Source organism: Ostrea edulis, chromosome 5 (genome assembly GCF_947568905.1).
Source record: "Ostrea edulis chromosome 5, xbOstEdul1.1, whole genome shotgun sequence".
Classification (NCBI taxonomy): Eukaryota; Metazoa; Mollusca; class Bivalvia; order Ostreida; family Ostreidae; genus Ostrea; species Ostrea edulis.
Genome location: NC_079168.1, coordinates 10566802 through 10577520, shown reverse-complemented (window position 1 = coordinate 10577520; position 10719 = coordinate 10566802). Strand labels below are relative to the sequence as shown.

Genomic DNA, 10719 nt, shown 5'->3' with positions numbered 1-10719 from the left:
TCCCCCATAATTCCCAAAGTATATGTCATTTTAAGTAAGCATTTTTAAAGTTGTGTCAAGGTTGGTTCTGATTGTGTTTACATGTTTTACTGGGAAGTAAGTTTTGGTTTAATTGTTTGAGGCATTTGTACCCAGTGTTATCACGTGATCTGAGGTATCCACATGAAAATGATATGATTTGTTCACATGTACATATGTAGACTTGTCAAAGACTGCACAGAAACTTAAGTAGCGTAGTTGGAAAACATGTCCTAGTAGTGGCAATGAATGGACTCAATTTTGAAAAGGAATGTTTCTCAGTGATCTATTTCATGTATAATCCTATTCCTACACCCATAGAAAATGTCAGATCATGTGTATTGCATGGGCCAATACACATCTAGGTCTCACATAATCTGGCAGCTTTCAGTCAAAAATGTTTCTTGAATTCAGTGTGCCAGGCATCTGCCACACTATTGGAAGTTAATATGTTAACTCACGTTATTTCAACAATGTGGTTTTTTGTTGTCGTTTTTTTTTTTTTTTTTCTTTCTTTTTTGTGTGTGTTAAGGAAAAAATATTTGGTAAATGTATAGCTAGGACTGTTCTGATACATCAAAATAGATGAAATGTGTGAGATTAGTTTGAAAGCTTTGGTTAGGGGGGGGGGGGGGGTACTATGTCAAAAATGTATATTTTTTTCGTAGAAGAAATAGTTGTGAAAAGTATTAGTGTAAAAGCCTTGGTTAAGAGACAGGGGGAGGGGCTACCATGTCAAAAATGTATATATTTTTTCCATAGAAGAAATAGTCGTGAAAGGTATTAGTGTAAAAGCTTTAGTTAAGTGACAGGGGGGGGGGGCTATTATGTCAAAAATGTGTGTTAGAAATAGTCATTAAAGGTATTAGTTTGAAAGCTTTGGTCAAGAGACTAGGGGGGGGGGGACTACTCAGTGTAAGGGGTTCTTGAGTTTATTCCAATGAAATGTTCACAAAATTATCAGTGAGAGAATATGATCTGTGTTTTACGGAAAATGTACGTGAAACAGTGTTGAATGCTACGATCAATGAAGGGAACAAGTCTGATAGTAATATAACCTAAAATCATTCCCACTTAAATTTTGAGAGGGCAGGTAATATTTGATTTTTTTCATTCATACATGCAGGTAGTATGATACTTCTTCATATGATCTCTTGAAATTTGTAGATATTTTATTTTGTGCAATAACAATTGGAATATTTGTACATAGCCATGTATAATAACATAAATGTTATATCGTGCATGTATTTCAAACATGTGGCATTATACATACATCATTCCCATGGAAACATGGATTCACAAAGTGGACAATTTTACCATAACAGAGACATTATTATTTGCTGCAGATCAAACACTACATATATGGACATGCCTTTGTTTTAATTGTGTGAAAACGTGTGGCAGCTTATGAACATTTAGAACAGTCATGGATTACTAATCTGACTGAAGAATGGCCAGGATGATCTCTGTCGATGTGAAGTTTGGATCTTTGTCGATGTGAAGTTTGGATCTCTGTCGATGTGAAGTTTGGATCTCTGTCAGTGTGAAGGATAGAGAAAGATAACTTGAAGGGGAAAAAAATGTGCAGAAGAGAAACACATGAATATTCATATTCATAATATGAAGGAATGGACCATTAGAAAATAGTGCAATGTAATGGTGTGGTGCAATGGACTCTAGGAATGTCTTTCCTTAGGAGCAAAGAGTTGTCACCCTTGATCTATTGTTGCAGCTGTGAAGTTGTTTAGGTTCTCACAAAAGTTTTATATATTTTTGAATGTATTTATAATGTTTTGTATGCAATTTATGTACTTAATTCTGTAATAATAATTTTTTTTCTGAAAGAAACTGACATATCATGTAAAATGTTTTAGGCGACCTTAGATATTATTTAGGCAATTTTGGCATAAGATGTTCCAATAATAAAACAATAATTAGTGGAACTTTGAAAGTATGATATATCAATGCGTAGAACTTGAGAATGTTACATTTTTTTAACTTGTGAAAAAAAAACAAATTTTCGGGGAAGAGAAATGGTGTTTCTCCTACATAAAGCATAATACATAGAATGGTAGATTTTTTTTTTAAATTCATATTCCTATCTTGGATGAATTTTTTCATTGGTCATGACAGATTTGCATTCCCGTAATTTGAGAGTCGTTTTATGTCCATGTGCCATTTGTTATTTGCTTGTGAATATGTAAATTGTTAAACTGCAACAGTCAGGATATTTGGTGCAAATTTTGTCCCTGTTTGACTGCTTTGAAGTTTAGTGCCTAGATCATTGATAATTAAATTTTTTTCCACACAGTAAACCAATATTATGATATTTATGCATGCTCAAAGTTGTCACAAAATATATTACCATGTTATGCATGTATATTGTTAACAGTTTTTCCTTCTGCTTTGAGTACCGCTTCATGTTTTAATCTTTGTCAGATACTGTACAGAAGATGACTAAAAAACACATGTGTTGTAAGATGTTCCTTAATTGGAAGGTAGTTATTATAATGCACATACTTTAAACTTTTGGTTTTTTATTTTACTGCATTGTATTTGTTAAGAGTTACATCATTTTGAAATCCGATTCCGTATTGTATGCATATCATTATGTAAACCAACTGTTTTCTTTTTATGCAGCTAAAGCTCTGAAAATTCAATATGATATTACATTTCTACTATTAACTAACAAGGGTTACTGAAATAGTTTTCATAACTACTTAATGAGACATGGAAACGCTGAAATCCAACATTTGTAATTCATTTGAAAGAACTTCATTACATGTTGTTTTACAGACTAGACACATTTAAGGGACATCATCTTTCTTTCTTTTTTAAATGTATATTGACCATTAACACAGTTGTGAAATAGTTTTGTTATATGTAACTTTTTTTTTCTTTTCACAAGAAGAGAACATCTTTTCCCCAAGAGTGTTGCAAACATGATCTTTTGACATTTGTAAACTGACCAGAGAGAGAGGAAACATTGTAAAGAAATGAGAATGAAAGGTTGTAATAAGTGGTGCTGTCTGCGTGACTGTAAAATGTGTCAGAAAAGAGGTCATACTGTTTTTGATGAATGAATTTAGTATAAATGGTTTCTAATGTAATGGATATATTTGTTATTGGTAGGAACATGGTCTCATGTCTAGTGTGCGACACTCGTGTACTGTCAGCATTAGTACATGTAGTGTCACCATTTGTTTTGCTTATAAACACTGTATTAATCTGTTACAGGGAACATTGTATTAAATTGTCGCAGGGATGGTAGGATTATGTAGGGAGAGCAGTATCGTCATCAATTATCAGAGTCCATGATTTTTCATAACTTTTTATAGATATTGTCATTTTAGTACTTTTGAATATAACTTCATTGGAATTGTATTTGGCGTTTATTATAGCAGAAAATTTAACATATCCAGTACAAAATTAATGCTAGCTTGCTACAAAATTGAAGAGTTTGCAATGTGAAGTTTTTATCGTGTAGTATTGTGTGGATTACCTTATTTTGTGACAATCAGAATTATAATTGTACCCATTTTCTATTTGATATTCAAGGAACATGCTGTTTCACATTTTTCTGAAATATTTTGTATTGGAGGCAATAACCTTTGTAGAAAATTTGCTCAGATTCTGTCTAAGGGTAAACTAATTATGGAATAAGCAAAGTTTTTTTTTTTGGTGGGGGGGGGGGGGTCAATTTGAAATGTATGGTGTATGTTATGAATAATATGTAGAGGCCTTGTGTTGATTAAATTATATGTATAGGTCAGTTTAAGATATTAACTTGCACTGACCAACATGTGACCAATGGTATCTAAGTAATGACTTCATTCCCATCATTGGTCTCTGTGAAGTAGCCATTTATAGGATACATGTATGTGCAATATCATGATGAAGAAAGGGAGACCATTATCATTGAGAAGCAGTGGAGTTTGATTAATTCTAAAGAGAATAACAAAATTCGTTTAAGTTCGAACTGTATATTTTATCCTGGTCATGTGATTATATGAAAGAATGATACATCGTTAAATGGTTTCTTAAGTCTCTCCGTTTAGATTACCTCCACACTGATCAAGCTTCTCAATGCATATCTCAAAATTAACTATTAGTAGAAAATGTTGATCTTAATTGTCAGTATGGACTTTTTTAAATGACTTTTAAAATGTGATCATCAAACCCAATATTGCACTGGTTCAGAACCGGTTTGCTTCGTTATCCTGATTTTTGTAAACTATAAAATTTGTTATGACTGAAACATCTGTCAAGTGTCAGAAATGCAGATTGGGGTACTGGAAAACCAGTCTGCTTTCATCTTTAGCCAAGTACAAATTTTGTAGTCATATATGAAATGTTCTATTTCAAAATCTGGATTGTTTATATCTTGGAAGACAAACGTGTTGCATTGCGCTAACATTTGCTTTGTGATGTTAATTTTAAACCATCCAAAATGTGATAGAATAATATCTGAAGGGGCACTACCTGTCAACTGGGACGGAAAACTTTTTAATTTTAAACCCTGATTAAAATGCTGGAATGTGTTTAACTATGAAAAATAAATCTGAGAGTGAAAAAAAAGCAATCACCAATCAAATTTCATGAAAATTATATGGCATTATTCCTCAACAAATTATTTACTTCATACAATAATGTTAATGTGTTTTGGCCATTGTTTTTATAAAAACAAAAGAAATTCTAATGTCAAAATTACAGTAAAAGATGTCAAGATGTATGGATTTTAATATGTCAGTGGTGGTTTTTACATAAGGTAAAGCTGTTTTAGTCATTTTGGTAAAAATCTGCATTCTGTAAACGTGACTTTGGCAGGTTATGCCCCTCTAATGTGTATTGTTATGCAGAGAGGTCTATAAATAACATTTTAGAATTGTTATACCATAATCTTATTGTCAGGAACTGAGATTATATAAACATCGAATATACAGCAAAATATGAGATGTAGAAAAATATTATTCTCTGTTTGGTATGAGAAATCTACATGTATGTGTTTTTCTGTCTGGCATGAGAAATCTACATGTATGTGTTTCTCTGGTATGAGAAATCTACATGTATGTGTTTCTCTGGTATGAGAAATCTACATGTATGTGTTTCTCTGGTATGAGAAATCTACATGTATGTGTTTCTCTGGTATGAGAAATCTACATGTATGTGTTTCTCTGTCTGGTATGAGAAATCTACATGTATGTGTTTCTCTGGTATGAGAAATCTACATGTATGTGTTTCTCTGGTATGAGAAATCTACATGTATGTGTTTCTCTGGTATGAGAAATCTACATGTATGTGTTTCTCTGGTATGAGAAATCTACATATCTGTGTTTTTCTGTCTGGTATCAGAAATCGACAAGTATAATTATGTTTTTGCTGGTAAGTGGCTTGCAAAGGAGTTCATGTTGCTGTATTTTAATTTGTAACAATATTGTACCATCTTACATTTTGGAAAGATATTTGACCTCGGATGGAATAACATCAGTAAGGCCATGGATACAAGTATCACATGGCTGTTACATGAGAAGAGCAAAGAATGAAGGATTCTGGGAATCTGGAATTCTGTAGTAAAGGTAGATCAGTAGATTTGATTGTAGATTTATTTTATTGTTTTATTTTATGACTTTTTTCTATTCTTATTGATAATTATTTTATTAGCATCACACGAACTCTGAAATAATTAAGTGTTGCAGTCTTCATAGGGCATTTACTGTGTCATAACAATGCAAATTTTTCTTTTATTGACTGAATTTTTAAAAAGAATATATATTCTGTTACTGAAATGTTATTCACAAAATATATGTTAAATCCATAAAGGTGGTCCAGGATTTTTAACATCTATAATAGTATGTTGGTATTAGAAGAGGGGGGGGGGGGTTGAAAAAGAAAGATGTAGTTCCTGAATGACATAATTTAGCCCTGTTGATCTGGTTTTGTAAAATGATGGTGTTGATTTTTCTACAGAGTTGTGCAGATCAGGTTTCATCTACACCAAAGATTTTATCTAACATTAGTGAAAAGCATATTAACTTTGTAAAGTTTATGATATTTATGGATATTTGTGAGTTGATGTTTATATTGCCTTGCTCACAATCTGAAAAATTATTAATTGTCAAGTCATTGGTGCTCTTATATAGGTTAGAAACAGTTGTGGCACATATCAAAAATTGGAGAAGAGTTTAATATAAAAAAAAAAGAAAGAAAAACTTGACATGTTTTTATAATGGTTTCTTAAGTTCTTGGATTAAATGATAATTGTTTTCAACTTTGATTAGTATAATCAATCTCATAAAATGTTCTATGTGTGAACACAAGGCAAATTTGATGAAAAGCGAAATAAAATTTCATTTCATTAAATGTTAGTTTTGAACAAGACATATGTTATGATGTGTGGGTCCTATACCAGGAGCATACATGTCCAAATTATTGAATTCTGCGAACTTGCCTCTTTGTTTCACTTACTTTCAATATCAAGTAAATTTGTTAGAAGGTAGGTTATTTTGGCAAAAGCTGTTTAAACTAATTCAAATCCACAGCATTGTAAAAGAATGGAATGATCTTGGTGTTGTTTTATATGGTAACTTAATGTATATATGAGCATTGTTCAGAACAAAATTCTTTACCGTAAGATTTCTAGTAACAACAGCATAATTAATGTTTTTTAGTGAAGCAACACTGCATATTTAACTTTCCTGCGAAACTTTTTATTTGTTTTACACAACTACCTGGATCAGCCTGTTATTATATCAGTGGTGCAAATTAAAGATTTAAACAATAAATTGACCTATTATACTTTGTATTCTTTATTATTGATTTATGTGTTAATATGTCACTCAACACATATTTCACAAGCTTTGTCACAGCAGAAAAGTTGGCCAAACTTGCTCAAGGAATCCACATACAGTCAAACCTCATTATCTTGAACTCGGTGGGACTGAGAAAAAACATTTAGATGTGTGATTGTCTATTGTTTAGCATCCCATTTGAAAAAATTTCATTCATATGGAGACGTCACCATTGCTGGTGAAGGGCTGCAAAATTTAGGCCTATGCTTGGCACTAAGGGCCTTTAAGCAGGGAGGGATCTTTATCTTGCTACACCTGCTATGGCACGTGGCCTCAGTTTTTGTGGTCTCATCTGAAGAACTGCCCCATTTAGTCACCTCATGCTACAAGTAAAGGGTATTGAGGACCTATTCTAACCCAAATCGAGATGTTTGAGGGTTCGAGATGTTGAGGTTAAACTACTCGAAGGATTTCCAACTAACTTTGAAATATCCATGGCATTCGAGATATGAATGTTCAAGATACCAAAGTTCAACTGTATTGATGAACCAGAAGTATGGTTTGGACAGTTGAAACTGTATTCCTTTGAAAGTTATAAAGATCGGTCTCTTACAATGTTTCTGTCTCAGGATGAAAGTTGTATAAAGATAGGTCACTTACAATGTTTATCTTAAATTTATATAAAGAGGGTCATTTGTAATGTTTTTATCCCAGGAAGTTTTAAATATAGGTCACTTACAATGTTTCTATCCCAGGAAGTTATATAAAGATAGGTCATTTATAATGTTTCTATCCCAGGAAGTTATATAAAAATAGGTCACTTACAATGTTTCTATCCCAGGAAGTTATATAAAAATAGGTCACTTATAATGTTTCTATCCCAGGAAGTTATATAAAAATAGGTCACTTATAATGTTTCTATCCCAGGAAGTTATATAAAAATAGGTCCCTTACAATGTTTCTATCCCAGGAAGTTATATAAAAATAGGTCCCTTACAATGTTTCTATCCCAGGAAGTTATAAAAAGATAGGTCACTTACAATGTTTCTATCCCAGGAAGTTATATAAAAATAGGTCACTTACAATGTTTCTATCCCAGGAAGTTATATAAAAATAGGTCACTTATAATGTTTCTATCCCAGGAAGTTATAAAAAGATAGGTCATTTATAATGTTTCTATCCCAGGAAGTTATATAAAAATAGGTCACTTACAATGTTTCTATCCCAGGAAGTTATATAAAAATAGGTCACTTATAATGTTTCTATCCCAGGAAGTTATATAAAAATAGGTCACTTACAATGTTTCTATCCCAGGAAGTTATATAAAAATAGGTCACTTATAATGTTTCTATCCCAGGAAGTTATATAAAGATGAGTCATTTATAATGTTTCTATCCCAGGAAGTTATAAAAAGATAGGTCATTTATAATGTTTCTATCCCAGGAAGTTATATAAAAATAGGTCACTTACAATGTTTCTATCCCGGGAAGTTATATAAAGATAGGTCACTTACAATGTTTCTATTCCGGGAAGTTATATAAAAATAGGTCACTTATAATGTTTCTATCCCAGGAAGTTATAAAAAGATAGGTCACTTATAATGTTTCTATCCCAGGAAGTTATATAAAAATAGGTCACTTATGTTTCTATCGCAGGAAGTTATATAAAAATAGGTCACTTACAATGTTTCTATCCCAGGAAGTTATATAAAGATAGGTCATTTATAATGTTTCTATCCCAGGAAGTTATATAAAAATAGGTCACTTACAATGTTTCTATCCCAGGAAGTTATATAAAGATAGGTCATTTATAATGTTTCTATCCCAGGAAGTTATATAAAAATAGGTCACTTATAATGTTTCTATCCCAGGAAGTTATATAAAAATAGGTCACTTATAATGTTTCTATCCCAGGAAGTTATATAAAAATAGGTCACTTACAATGTTTCTATCCCAGGAAGTTATATAAAAATAGGTCACTTACAATGTTTCTATCCCGGGAAGTTATATAAAGATAGGTCACTTATAATGTTTCTATCCCAGGAAGTTATATAAAAATAGGTCACTTATAATGTTTCTATCCCAGGAAGTTATAAAAATAGGTCACTTATAATGTTTCTATCCCAGGAAGTTATAAAAAGATAGGTCATTTATAATGTTTCTATCCCAGGAAGTTATATAAAAATAGGTCACTTACAATGTTTCTATCCCAGGAAGTTATATAAAAATAGGTCACTTATAATGTTTCTATCCCAGGAAGTTATATAAAGATAGGTCACTTACAATGTTTCTATCCCGGGAAGTTATATAAAAATAGGTCACTTATAATGTTTCTATCCCAGGAAGTTATATAAAGATGAGTCATTTATAATGTTTCTATCCCAGGAAGTTATAAAAAGATAGGTCATTTATAATGTTTCTATCCCAGGAAGTTATATAAAAATAGGTCACTTACAATGTTTCTATCCCGGGAAGTTATATAAAGATAGGTCACTTACAATGTTTCTATTCCGGGAAGTTATATAAAAATAGGTCACTTATAATGTTTCTATCCCAGGAAGTTATAAAAAGATAGGTCACTTATAATGTTTCTATCCCAGGAAGTTATATAAAAATAAGTCACTTATAATGTTTCTATCCCAGGAAGTTATATAAAAATAGGTCACTTATAATGTTTCTATCCCAGGAAGTTATATAAATATGGGTCATTTATAATGTTTCTATCCCAGGATACCAGCATTCTTTTGCTGTTGATTTAATATTATATGCAAATAATCAGCCCATTCACCAGTTTGATGAGGAAATCGTTATTTTTCTGAATGGATTAATATCAAATGTGATAAGTTTGGAGAAGACGAAAAACAGAAATCGTGATAGTACACTTTTATAAGTAACTGTGCACTATGTGAAAATAGTAGCTAGGATAATGAATATATTGCGACACGCTACAGGTAACAACCATTCTCTTTACCTCACTTGAAAGGTTGAATTGGGTTTTTCTGATCAAAATTTGTCATTATGTCCGTTGATTTTTTTTTTTTACCCCAGAAGGTGTATGGAGAGCCAAGTTAACATAAACTCAAATAATTGACGGTATCTTTTATTATTTGAAGATATCCATTCATTTGATGCACCCAACAATCTCTTCAAAAGGTTAACATCTTCGAATCTAAATTATTGCACGCATTGATTGAATTGTTACCATTAATTTATTTAATATGCACAATAATTCTTTTGGGGAGAGCAACTATTTGATTAGAGATATCTTCAATTTTTAAGTCAACACATCCACAATGGATTATTTTCTTATACAAAATCGTTGTAAATCATTACAGATATCTTCAACTGAACGAAAGCGATCATCAAATCATTACCGAGCTCCGAATTAAATTTTGTGAGCAGTAATTCTATCAGATTGATGTGCGCAGTAGATGAGGAGGATGACTGATTTGATGAGCAATTCAATTTTTCTTTTTCTTTTGGTTTACTCATTCTATATGTGTGTATATGTGCATATGTATGTGTGCATATATCGAAACTTTTCTTAGTCTATCTATTGTTATTTATATATATGTGAACATTCATGTGATTGTTCTCCGGTGTATCTGTTATGTATTTGTATATGTGTGTGCCGTGTATTTCCATTTCACACTTGACCTTGTTGTAGGGAGAGGGCTTAAATAGGCCATGCCTGCTGGCAGTGCTGCCCGATCCCATTCACTTTGTGAATAAAATATAGTTTAAATTAAATTCAATTGATGCGCGAAATAAATGAATTAATGATATCTTGAAATTTTTGTTGATGTTAATTTGGCGCTCCATAAAGATGCAATTCGCCAAAATAGCATGCAATTATCCTTTTGTAGTATAGATTTAGTTGGACTTTTGGTTTCATTGTATGTATCTATGTCTAG

The 10719-nt window shown here is 31.8% G+C and overlaps 1 protein-coding gene across 2 annotated transcripts in view; it reads left to right on the top strand.

Moving 5' to 3' along the window:
• Nucleotides 1-6816, top strand: part of LOC125651441 (enhancer of mRNA-decapping protein 3-like) — a 21984-nt gene extending 15168 nt beyond the window's left edge. For both annotated transcript variants that reach the window (XM_048880030.2, XM_048880031.2), the window contains one exon: nucleotides 1-6816. This exon is cut by the window's left edge and continues 773 nt beyond it. The gene's annotated coding sequence lies outside the window, so the exon portion shown is untranslated.
• Nucleotides 6817-10719: the final 3903 nt, after the last annotated feature.